The sequence below is a fragment of the Natator depressus genome, chromosome 28 (assembly GCF_965152275.1).
Source record: "Natator depressus isolate rNatDep1 chromosome 28, rNatDep2.hap1, whole genome shotgun sequence".
Classification (NCBI taxonomy): Eukaryota; Metazoa; Chordata; order Testudines; family Cheloniidae; genus Natator; species Natator depressus.
The window spans coordinates 3,271,210-3,283,357 of record NC_134261.1 but is presented as its reverse complement, the minus strand read 5'-3'; the positions used below and the strand labels follow the sequence as shown (position 1 = coordinate 3,283,357).

Genomic DNA, 12,148 nt, shown 5'->3' with positions numbered 1-12,148 from the left:
GTAGATGGCCTGGCAAGCCTCCACCAAGTCACCCGGGTCCTGGACCATGAGGAGCACGTTGTCGGCGTACGCTGACAGGACAAGCCACAGCTCCAGGTCTTGCAGCTCCACCCCTGATGGAGGAGACAGAGGAAGGGCTCGATCGCCAGAGCATACAGCTGGCCCAAGAGGGGGCACCCCTGCCGTACTCCCCGCCCGAAGCTGACCAGCTTGATCAGGGTCCAGTTGAGCCTGACCAGACACTCTGCAGAAGCGTACAGCACCTGGAGAAAGCCCACAAACTGGGGTCCGAAGCCTAATGATTGCAGAGTGCCCAGGAGATACCCATGGTCCACCCTGTCAAATGCATTCTCCTGATCCAGGGACAGGAGGGTGAACGACAGACCATCCCTACACCCAAGCTCCAAGAGATCCCGGACCAGATAGAGGTTGTCAAAGATGGTACGGCCCGGGATGGTGTAGGTCTGGTCTGGGTGGACCACGTCCGCCAGCACAGACCCCAGCCACAGCGAGATGGCCTTCACTACAACTTTGCAGTCCATGCTGGGGAGCGAGATGGGACGCCAATTCTGTAAGTCATGGAGGTCCCCCGTCTTAGGCAATAAGGCAAGCACGGCTTGCCTGCATTAGAGAGGAAGGACCCCGCTCTGCAGGGACTCAGCCCAGACGGTGACTAGGTCTGGGCCAAGGAAGTCCCAGAACACGCAGTGAAACTCCACGGTCAGCCCGTCCATGCCTGGAGATTTATGGGTGGGCATGTGGCAGAAGGCTTCTTCGAACTCGGCCAGGGTGAGAGGCAGCTCTAGCCGGTCTCGGTCACCTGCACTGACCGTAGGGAGCTCCTCCCAGAGCACTCTGCAAGTGTTAGGATCAGTCGGATCCGGGGAGAAAAAGCCTGCATAGAATTCTGGTCCTAGCCGTCCCGCACATCTCCGCCGGATCCGTGAGGGGGTGCCATCCTCTGCCAGAAGACAGGTGACATGTTTCTTGGCCCCCCTCCTTTTCTCCAGGGTGTAGAACAAGCAGGAGCCATGATCCATTTTCCAAAGGAGGTGGATGTGGGATCGAACAAAGGTGCCCCGGGCCCGATGGTCTTTGAGGGCCTGGAGCTCCTCCCTCTTCTCCCGGCATGCTTCGCAGAGGGGTGGATCCTGGGGCTGGTGGCCAGATGCCTCTCCAGCTCTAAGACCTCCCGCTCCAACTGCTCTATCGCTGCATCCCTCCATCGGCTAGCGCTCTGGGTGTAGTCACGGCAGAAGAGCCGGGCGCACACCTTCCCCAGGTCCCACCACTGCCGCGCTGAAGGAAGGGCACGCCACTGCCCTCGCCAGGCCAGCTAGAACTCCTGGAAGGACACCATGAAGCCCACATCCTCCAACAAGCTGTTGTTGAAATGCCAATAGGCTGGCCCCAGCTCCTCCGTGCAGAGAGAGGCTGTCATGGCAGCCAAATGATGATCAGAGAACAGGGCCAGCTGGGTGCTAAGGAGTGGGCCCATGAAAGGTGGAAACGTGATAAGTAGATGCGGTCCAACCCGGAGTGGTGAGACTGATGGGCCTCCACCCGGACAAAAGTAAACGTCGAGATGTTGTCCGGGTGCTGGTTGCGCCAGATGTCCACCAGGGAGTGATGATCGACTATCTCCCGGAGGACGTCTGCGGTGGCTGGGCACTGCTCGGTCCCCAAGTGGTCCTGCTCCTCGAGGGTGGTGTTAAAGTCCCTGCCCAGGATCAGGCACTCGCGAGGATCCAAGGTGCCAAGGAAGGCGGACGCCTGCTGATAGAATCGCAGCCACTCCGGGCCCGATATCAGGGCATAGATGTTAATGAGGTTGACCACGAGCCCCTCCATACACACCCGGAGGTGCAGCAGGTGGCCTGACACAGCCTTGACGACCCCCAGCACCTTGGGCCGAAGGTCGGGGGAGAATAGGGTCGCCACTCCAGCTGTACGAACCATGAGATGGCTAAAGTAGACCCTGTCCCCCCATTCCAGCCATAAGTGGTTTTTGGCGGCTGGATCCGTATTGGTCTCCTGCAGGAAAACCACAGAGTACCCCCGCTCCCAGAGGAAGGAGAGCACCTGGCTCCTGCGGAGACCCATCCCACAGCCCCGAGTATTCAATGTCGCAAAGATGAGCAGTGCCATGAGGAGGGTTGCGGGGGATCCAGGGCTGGTGCAACCGCTAGGCAAACTAGGTGGTCACCTAGGGCACCAAGTGGTTGGGGGAGGCCAAAAGCGTGCTCTGGGGAGGCGGTGGAGTGGAGGTGAGCTGGGGTGGGGGGGCGCGGGGAGGGCCACCTGCAGCAAGTAACAGGGGGTCAGCGCCGTGCAGAGGAACCCCTCCCTGCCCCGCTCACCTCTGTTCTGCCTCCTCCCCTGAGCACGTCACCCTGCTCTGCTTCTCTCCCTCCCAGGCTTGCAGCTCCAAACAGCTGATTGCGCTGCAAGCCTGGGAGGTGGGAGACGTGGAGCAGTGGCAGCGTGCTCAGGGGAGTAGGCGGAGCAGAGGTGAGTTGGGATGGAGAGCTGCCGCACGGCTCCCTGGGCCGAGGGGAGGGAGTGAGGGGGCGGCAGGGAGCTGCCGTGCGGCTCCCCGGGCCGAGGGGAGGGGGCGGCGGGGAGCTGCCGCGCGGCTCCCCGGGCCCAGGGGAGGGAGTGGCGGGGAGCTGCCGCGCGGCTCCCTGGGCCCAGGGGAGGGAGGGGGCGGCGGGGAGCTGCCGCGCGGCTCCCCGGGCCCAGGGGAGGGAGTGGCGGGGAGCTGCCGTGCGGCTCCCTGGGCCCAGGGGAGGGAGGGGGCGGCGGGGAGCTGCCGCGCGGCTCCCTGGGCCCAGGGGAGGGAGGGGGCGGCGGGGAGCTGCCGTGCGGCTCCCCAGGCCGAGGGGAGGGAGGGAGGGAGGGGGCGGCGGGGAGCTGCCGCGCGGCTCCCCGGGCCGAGGGGAGGGAGGGAGAGGGCGGCGGGGAGCTGCCGTGCGGCTCCCCGGGCCGAGGGGAGGGAGGGAGGGGGCGGCGGGGAGCTGCCGCGCGGCTCCCCGGGCCGAGGGGAGGGAGGGAGAGGGCGGCGGGGAGCTGCCGTGCGGCTCCCGGGGCCGAGGGGAGGGAGGGGGCGGCGGGGAGCTGCCGTGCGGCTCCCCAGGCCCAGGGGAGGGAGGGGGCGGCGGGGAGCTGCCGTGCGGCTCCCCGGGCCGAGGGAGAGGAGTGGGGGGGTGGCAGCGGGGAGCTGCCGCAGGTGGGTCACCTCAGGGCGGAGGAAGGGGGCGGGGAGCTGCCGCAGGGCTTGAGGCGGGTGCAAAGTGGAAGTTTCGCCTAGGCCACGAAACATCCTTGCACCAGCCCTGGGGGATCCTCACCGGCAGGGTCGCTCACGGCCCCCGTCAGGCGCGCAGGAAACCGTGACCTACCCCGTAGGTGAGTAAGGAGTCACGGAAGAGGCAGACCCGCTGGTAGGCCGCAGCGGCCTGCTTCCCTGTCCTTTTACCCTCCCGCATGAGGGCCCTCGTGGCCCAGAGGACTTGATGAAAATCCCCCCAGCGCTGGAGAGCGAGCTGCACCTTGTTACGGGAGCCGCAGACATCCTCAAGGAACTCCCGCAGCTCCTCTCGCGTCCTATGGGGGAGCGGGGTCACTGGCCTCTGACTCAGCCCTGTGGCCCGCTGAGACGGGCAGGCAAGGGGCGGACCCCCGACGTGGCACCCGATGGGCTCAATAGGAGGCGGCGGAGGGAAGATAGCAGCCCCTGGTGGGTTGGGACAGGGAAATACAAAGGCCGCTCCCTCGGGGTCATCTTCTGGGAAATGGAAGGAGTCGGCCCCAGGGTCAGCAATGGTATCACGGGAGGTGGAGGGGATAAGGACAGGGTTGGCATCAGGGGCAGGGCAGGGATCAAGAGTAGGGGCAGGGGTCAGAAGCAGAGTCAGGGAGAGGGACAGAGGCAGGATCCTGAGCCCCAGTAGCTGGGCTGCTGGGAGGTGGCCCCTCTCAGTTTGCCTCAGGGATCTGGGGGGTGGGAAGGGGACCCTCAATGAGGCTGGGCTCAGGTTCTATGGCTGGTGTGGCAGTCACGGCTTCAGGAGGTGGACAATCTTCAGTGGGGTCCCCACCTGGGAAGGAGGTCGGTTGCTTCACACCTATGAGGGACATCCCATGGGGCTCCTGTCCCGGCCACATGGCACCGGCTGTTGCTGCAGTGGGCTCGGAGACAGGAGCGGAAGCAGTGGTTAGGGGGAGGGAGCATGGGGAAAGGGGGGCCGGGGTGAGGTCACTTAGATTGAGGCCTGCTGGCAAAGGGTCATCCTCCCCTTGGGTGACTGGGGTCAGACCCAGGGTCTCGATCTCATAGAATCATAGAATCAAATAATATCAGGGTTGGAAGGGACCTCAGGAGGTCATCTAGTCCAACCCCCTGCTCAAAGCAGGACCAATCCCCAATTAAATCATCCCAGCCAGGGCTTTGTCAAGCCTGACCTTAAAAACTTCTAAGGAAGGAGATTCTACCACCTCCCTAGGTAACACATTCCAGTGTTTCACCACCCTCTTGGTGAAAAAGTTTTTCCTAATATCCAACCTAAACCTCCCCCATTGCAACCTGAGACCATTACTCCTTGTCCTGTCCTCTTCTACCACTGAGAATAGTCTAGAACCATCCTCTCTGGAACCACCTCTCAGGTAGTTGAAAGTAGCTATCAAATCCCCCCTTGTTCTTCTCTTCTGCAGACTAAACAATCCCAGTTCCCTCAGCCTCTCCTCATAAGTCATGTGTTCCAGACCCCTAATCATTTTTGTTGCCCTTTGCTGGACTCTCTCCAATTTATCCACATCCTTCTTGTAGTGTGGGGCCCAAAACTGGACACAGTACTCCAGATGAGGCCTCACCAATGTCGAATAGAGGGGAACGATCACGTCCCTCGATCTGCTCGCTATGCCCCTACTTATACATCCCAAAATGCCATTGGCCTTCTTGGCAACAAGGGCACACGGTTGACTCATATCCAGCTTCTCGTCCACTGTCACCCCTAGGTCCTTTTCCGCAGAACTGCTGCCGAGCCATTCGGTCCCTAGTCTGTAGCGGTGCATTGGGTTCTTCCGTCCTAAGTGCAGGACCCTGCACTTATCCTTATTGAACCTCATCAGATTTCTTTTGGCCCAATCCTCTAATTTGTCTAGGTCCCTCTGTATCCTATCCCTGCCCTCCAGCGTATCTACCACTCCTCCTAGTTTAGTATCATCCGCAAATTTGCTGAGGGTGCAATCCACACCATCCTCCAGATCATTTATGAAGATATTGAACAAAACCGGCCCCAGGACCGACCCCTGGGGCACTCCACTTGACACCGGCTGCCAACTAGACATGGAGCCATTGATCACTACCCGTTGAGCCCGACAATCTAGCCAACTTTCTACCCACCTTATAGATCTCCTCGTAAATGGAGGGGAGATCACCTTCCACCACCCCGGGGTTCTCCACGCCGGCACCTGAAGCGACGCTCTCCTCGGGGCTCACAGAAGCTGCAACTGTTAAGGGGGCAGGAAGGGCTCCATGGGGGGCCTCTGAGGGAAGAGACTCCAGTGGAGAGGTGGTACTGCCCTCCCATGCTGCCACATCTTCCCCAGCTGGCACCGGTGGATGGAACACACCCGGGGGCAACATGGATGGCCTGGCATAGGTGCCCCCCTTCCTGGTCTTCCGGGGGGCATCCGCATCGGATGGGAGGAGCAGAGTGTCATGGAGTGTCCAGGAGTCTAGGCCCTGCACCCCTCTTCCTGGGATTCACTGTGACTCTCAGCCAGCCAGTAAAACAGAAGGTTTATTGAACAATAGGAACACAGTCTCAAGCAGAGCTTGTGGGTACAACCAGGACCCCTCGGTCAAGTCCTTCTGGGAGAGCAGGGAGCTCAGACCCCAGCCCTGGGGTTCCCTGCGTTCCTCCACCCAGCCCCAAACTGAAACTGCCTCCTGGGCGGCGGCCTCCGATGCGAAGAAGAAGACGACATTTCCGTACATTTTGGAGGCCACCATGATGGCTGTGGGCCCCACCGCCCTCACCAACACCCGCATGTAGGTCTCCACGTGGGGCGAGGCGGGCACCAGGAGGCAACGGACGCCGTGCTTCCTCGTCATGGTGGGGAAGGGGCCCCGGCCGCTATAGACAGTAGCGGAGGCGGTGGGCAGGAGAGATGATGTAGCGGCAGGCGGGGGGGCTGCCACCATCTGGGCGTATGCCCTGGGGGCTGGGGGAGGGGCACCTGCAGAGCTGGTGGAGGGAGCAGCTGGTAGGGATGCCGTGGCCGGTGGCGGAGCCTCCGCAGTGGGGGCAGCTCCTGCCATGGAGGGCCTGCTCTTTCTGGTGGGGTCCTTCCCCTTCTTCTTGCCCTGGTCCTTCCCGCTGGCTGGGGGGGCTCCCCCAGAATCTGTGGGGGCGAGGGACGTGGCAGCAGCAGAGGTCACCCCATTGCCCACCACTGCCGGTGCCCCAGCGGGGGTGGTGGCAGGTGGTTTGGCAGCGGCAGTTGAAGGCTGGGGGGGGGGTGACAGGGGGCAGGCAGGAGAGGGGCAGCTGGGGCTGCTGGAGGGGTCCCACCCGCCTTGTCCCATGCCATAATGAGCAGTGAGGGGAAAACACCAGAAGGAGGAGGGGAAAGGGAAAGCATATTGACCATTTCTCCCCGCTAGGCTGCAGGCAGGGGAGGAGGACGCCAAAGGGAGGGGGGGCAATCAAGGACGTGTGGAGGTGTGGTCGGTCACAGACTCAGGATGGGATTCTGGCTCCTCTAGCTGCACTAGGGGAGGGGGGATATACCAGCATTGGCGGAGTGCAGTGAGACAGGGGTTCAAACTAAAATGGGGAGGGGCACAAGTGCATGGGAGGGGGCATGGGCGCACGAGGGGGGCGCTAATCAGGGCAAGGGTGGGGCCGCAGTGGGAGGGAGACAACCACACTGGGAGTGGGGCAGAGAAACCAAGGGGCTAGCTTCAGGACTGGGGTGGGGCAAACAAACAAAGGCTGCTGAGGGAAAAGGGCAGGGCAGGCAAACAAACTGGAGCTGGTGAGAGGCTGGGCAAAAAAAAGGGGGAAGCAAAGGCTACAAGGGGAGAGGGGGAGACTGCTGCAGGGGTAGAGTGGGCAGTCCGGGGTGGGGGCACATGTGCCCACGTGCGCTTGTGACAAAGTAAATGTTTAGGCTGGCTGCTGCTTCAGGCCCAAATGGTGGAAACGGGTGTGGCAGGCCAAGCAAGCAGCTGAGTCCCAGAGGCAGGAGCTGAGGCAGAAGGTAAAGTGCCAGTGGGGGGCGTTGGAGGGGGCAGTGGTGGTGTTGGCGGTTGGGGGGGACCCAGATGGACGGGGGGCAGGCTCCACACCATACCCCCAAAGTCCCCACAAAAACAGACAAGACCCTCACCACAAGAGCACAGTTCGAAAGTTACTCAGTCCTTGATGGCCCCCTCCACAGTGGTCTGCAGAGTGTCCGCTCACTCCCCCAGCGGCAAATGGTCCTCTTTGTCTCCCTTCTCAAGGCTCCAGTGGCGGCGGCGGCTCCAGGCGGGGCGCGCCCGGCGGTGGCGGCGGCGGCTCCAGGCGGGGCGCGCCCGGCGGCGGCGGCGGCGGCTCCAGGCGGGGCGCGCCCGGCGGCGGCGGCGGCGGCTCCAGGCGGGGCGCGCCCGGCGGCGGCGGCTTCAGGCGGGGCGCGCCCGGCGGCGGCGGCTCCAGGCGGGGCGCGCCCGGCGGCGGCGGCGGCGGCGGCTCCAGGCGGGGCGCGCCCGGCGGCGGCGGCGGCGGCTCCAGGCGGGGCGCGCCCGGCGGCGGCGGCGGCGGCGGCTCCAGGCGGGGCGCGCCCGGCGGCGGCGGCGGCTCCAGGCGGGGCGCGCCCGGCGGCGGCGGCTCCAGGCGGGGTGCGCCCGGCGGCGGCGGCTCCAGGCGGGGCGCGCCCGGCGGCGGCGGCGGCGGCGGCGGCTCCAGGCGGGGCGCGCCCGGCGGCGGCGGCGGCGGCGGCGGCTCCAGGCGGGGCGCGCCCGGCGGCGGCGGCGGCTCCAGGCGGGGCGCGCCCGGCGGCGGCGGCGGCGGCGGCGGCTCCAGGCGGGGCGCGCCCGGCGGCGGCGGCGGCTCCAGGCGGGGCGCGCCCGGCGGCGGCGGCGGCTCCAGGCGGGGCGCGCCCGGCGGCGGCGGCGGCGGCTCCAGGCGGGGCGCGCCCGGCGGCGGCAGCTCCAGGTGGCAGTCTGCTGGCCAGGCAGGAAGTACCAGGGCCGAACTAGGAAGTCGCCTAGGGTGCCTAGTGGTTGGGGGTGGTGGTGGAGCGGAGGTGAGCTGGGGCAGGGGGGCGCGGGGAGGGCTGCCTGCAGCAAGTAGCGAGGGGAGGGCAGCGCACAGGGAAACCGCTACCTGCCCTAGCTCACCTCTGCTCCGCCTCCTCCCCTGAGCACCGCCCCGCTCGACTTCTCTCCCTCCCAGGTTTGCGCGCCAAACAGCTGATTGGCACCACAAGCCTGGGAGGCGGGAGAAGCAGCGGCATGCTCAGGGAGGAGGCGGAGCAGAGGTGACCTGGGGTGGGGAGCTGCTCTCAGGTGGTGGCATCCACAGCAGCAACGGCTGGGGCTGGGGCCCCTCACTCCCCTCCTCTGGGGAGTAGGCCAGCAGCCCCCCCCCCCCCCGCAAAGGGCTGTAGTTGGAGTAGCAGCAACCAAGGGTGGGGGTGTCCAGCAGTCAGCCAGCAACCAGATAGCAGAGAAGGGGGGTGGGGTCTGGCCCAGCCGGGGGGAGCAGCAGCAGCAATGAGAGCTCAAGGCCTAGTATCATCAGCAGCAGCCCTCTCCCTCCAGGCCAGAGGGCAGCAGGAGAGTGATCCAAGGGAGAGGTCTGGGTCCCAGGTTAAGCAGGTCCCTTTTCCCTGGGTAAGGTAACAGGGGCAGTTCCAGAACAATCAGGAAGTTGCTGAAACCAATTAAGGCAGGCTAATTACAACACCTGGAGCCAATCAAGAAGCTACCAGAATCAATTAGGACAGGCAGAGGTATTGGAGCATGAGCTTTTGTGGGTGAATACTCACTTCGTCAGATGTATGTAGTGGCCGCTTTTACAGATCCAGACTAACACGGCTACCCCTCTGATGAGTTAGGACAGGCAGGCGAATCAGGGCACCTGGTTTAAAAAGGACCTCACTTCAGTTAGTGAGGTGCGTGTGAGGAGCTGGGAGCAAGAGGCGTAAGAAGCTGAGAGTGAGCAGGCGTACTGCTGGAGGACTGAGGTGTACAAGCATTATCAGACATCAGGAGGAAGGTCCTGCTGTGAGGATAAAGAAGGTGTTGGGAGGAGGCCGTGGGGAAGTAACCCAGGGAGTTGTAGCTGTCACGCAGCTGTTACAGGAGACACTGTAGACAGCTGCAATTGACAGGGCCCTGGGCTGGAACCCGGAGTAGAGGGCGGGCCCACCTTCCCCCCCATCACCCCAACTCCCTATTTGATACAAGAGGAGTTGATCTGGTCTGTGGGTCCCACCAGAGGGGAAGGTCCCTGGCCTGTCCCCCTGACCCCCGACACTGCTTCGCGTCAGCCTGACGTGTGCCTAGGAAATGCTCTTGAGCAACAAGATCCAACGTTCCCTCAAAACTTGCCACCTCTTTACCCCTCACCCATTTTCCCAACAAATCTTTCGTTTTGTTCACATATTCCCCATTACTCCTCCCAATGTCCCTCTTAAGAGTCCTAAACTTAACTCTATATGTTTCAGGGGTGATCTGAAAACGTCCCAAAACTGTATCTTTAAATTTACAATAGTCTAAAGCATCTTCAACAGACACTCCATTGAACACATTTCGAGCTTTACCAGTTAATTTCGCAATCAGGGTAGGAAGTCTCTTATCATCAGGGATTTAATGTATTACACACGGCCTTTCAAAGGTAGTCAGATATTCAGCAAGATCATCCTCTTCACTGTACGTAGGACATAAGTGTTCCCGTTTGTGGATTTTTGGAGTGATGGGAGTCGTTGGGGTCGGGGGGTCTGGTTCTGCTTCTCTAGCACGTCCAGCTGGTGTTTTGTCTTTCTCTTTCTTCCCTCTCGCTCCTCTTTTTCTTCCATAGCCCTTCTGTGTGCAGCCTTCTCTTCTTTGAGCCTCATTTCTGCCTGCCACATTTGAAACTCTGAAGAACATCGATGCATCTGAAGAAGTGGGGTTTTTACCCATGAAAGCTTATGCTCAAATAAATCTGCTAGTCTTTAAGGTGCCACCGGACTCCTTGTTTTTATTTGAAACTCATGGTCCTTTTCCTTCTCTGCCACTTCCAGTCTGACCAGCTCTAGTTTGGTACCTGACTCCCTGGGAGTCATTTTTCTGCTTTCTTGTGATTATTTCCCTCACCCAAAATAAACAGACAGAAAATAACAAAACTGTGACCTCCTCCTGGCTGTTCTTAGCCACTGCACTTAAGACTCACTTAAAATCACAAATATCGGTGCTTAAAGTGCGAACTTCACTTGGAGTAACAAGCCGCACACACCCTGCTCGCTGTGCCACTGTGACGTTCCCCTCTGGTGTTATCCGGACCGGTGATCTGCTAGGTCACGCCAGTCCTTGACTCTGGGAGCCGGCCTGACCCTGCTGTGCTGTGAGAACCCCCCACACACACTCCCGGGCTGCTCACGCAGGGCCTCTGGCATGTCAGCTGCTCCCAGCTACTTGCAAGCGAATGACACTAGTCAGTATCTCCGGTCCCAGACCACGGGCACCAGGTTTGTATAATTTTTGGTGGTGCCTAGAATGGGTCTAAGTCCCGCCCCCCAGCCCCTCCACCTGCCTTGTAAGCCAATATATAGTTTTAAAAATAATGTAAAAATGGACTGGAAACAGTAAGTGTTTAACAGTTTCCCTATATTTCACAATATGGGGTGGAGGGTGGGGGGGATGAGGGCTCTGAGGTGTGGAAGTGACTCAGGGCTAGGGCAGAAGGTTGAAGTGCGGGGGGTGAGGGCTCTGGCTGGGGCTAAGGGGTTTGGGGTGCAGGAGGGGCTCGGGCTGGGGCAGAGGTTGGGGTGTGTGGGTGAGGGCTGGCAGGTGGGACCAGGAATGAGGGGTTCAGGGTGTGGGAGGGGGCTCTGGGCTGGGGCAGGGGCTTGGAGTGTGGGAGGAGGTTATGGATCTGGCCTGCGAGTGCAGGATCTAGGGTGGGGCTAGGGATGAGGGGTTTAAGGTGCAGGAAGGGGCTCTGGGTTTGAGGGGGGCTCAGGGTTGGGGAAGGGGGTTGGGGTGTGGAGGTGACAGTTCTGGCTGGGGCCGAGGGGTTTGAGGTGTGGGAGCGGCTCAGGGCTGGCAGAGGGTTGGGGTGCAGGGGTGAGGATTCTGGCTGGGGATGAGGGGTTTGGGGTGTGGGAGGGGCTCAGGGCTAAGGCAGAGGGTTGGGGTGTGGCGGCTTGAGGACTCTGGCTGGGGCTGAGGGGCTTGGGGTGTGGGAGGGGCTTAGGGCTAGGGCAGAGGGTTGGGGTGAGGGATGCAGGGTGGAGCTGGGATGAGGGGTTCAGGGTGCAGGAGGGGGCTCAGGGCTGGGGCAGAGGGTTGGGGTGTGGGGGTGAGGGCTCTGGCTAGTGGTGTGGGCTCTGGGGTGAGACTGGGGATGAGGAGTTTGGGGTGCAGACAGGTTGCCCCGGGTCTGGGGCCAGAAGAGGACTCCCCCCAGCCCTTTCCCCGCCAGCAGCAGTGAGTTCCGGGGTAGGAGCCCCCCTCTCCACATCGGCCAGGCCTGCTGATGAGGGGGGCAAAGGGGCAATTACCCAGGGGCCCGGGTGATTTAAAAGGGCCCAGGGACCCCAGCCACTACCGCAGTAGCTGTGGCTGCTCTGGGGAAAAGCAACTCTTGATTCAAAGATGCTTTTGATTTGCCCCATGCAGGTTCCAGGCAGTGGAGTAGCATGGGGCATATCAAAAGTGTCTCTGAATCAAGAGATGCTGCAGCTTTTCCCCAGAGCAGGCTGGGTTGATGCGGCACGGCTGCCCTGAGGCTCCGGGCACTCTGGGCTTCCTCGGGCGGGGGGGCTTGTGGCCCTGGCTACAGGAGGGGGCAGGGAACAGCATCTAGCTACTGCCCAGGTTGCAGAGTGTCAAGGAGTGTGGGGCAGTCAGGGCCCTGCACCCCGCACTTCCTGCGATTCCCTGGGACTCTCA

At 62.2% G+C, this 12,148-nt stretch overlaps 1 long non-coding RNA gene across 1 annotated transcript in view; it reads right to left on the bottom strand.

Moving 5' to 3' along the window:
* LOC141978881 (uncharacterized) overlaps window positions 1-12,148 on the bottom strand; it is a 32,481-nt gene that overhangs the window by 2,924 nt on the left and 17,409 nt on the right. The window contains exon 3 of the long non-coding RNA XR_012636437.1: window positions 9,040-9,131. This is a non-coding gene — a long non-coding RNA (uncharacterized LOC141978881). The remainder of the gene's footprint in view (window positions 1-9,039; window positions 9,132-12,148) is intronic.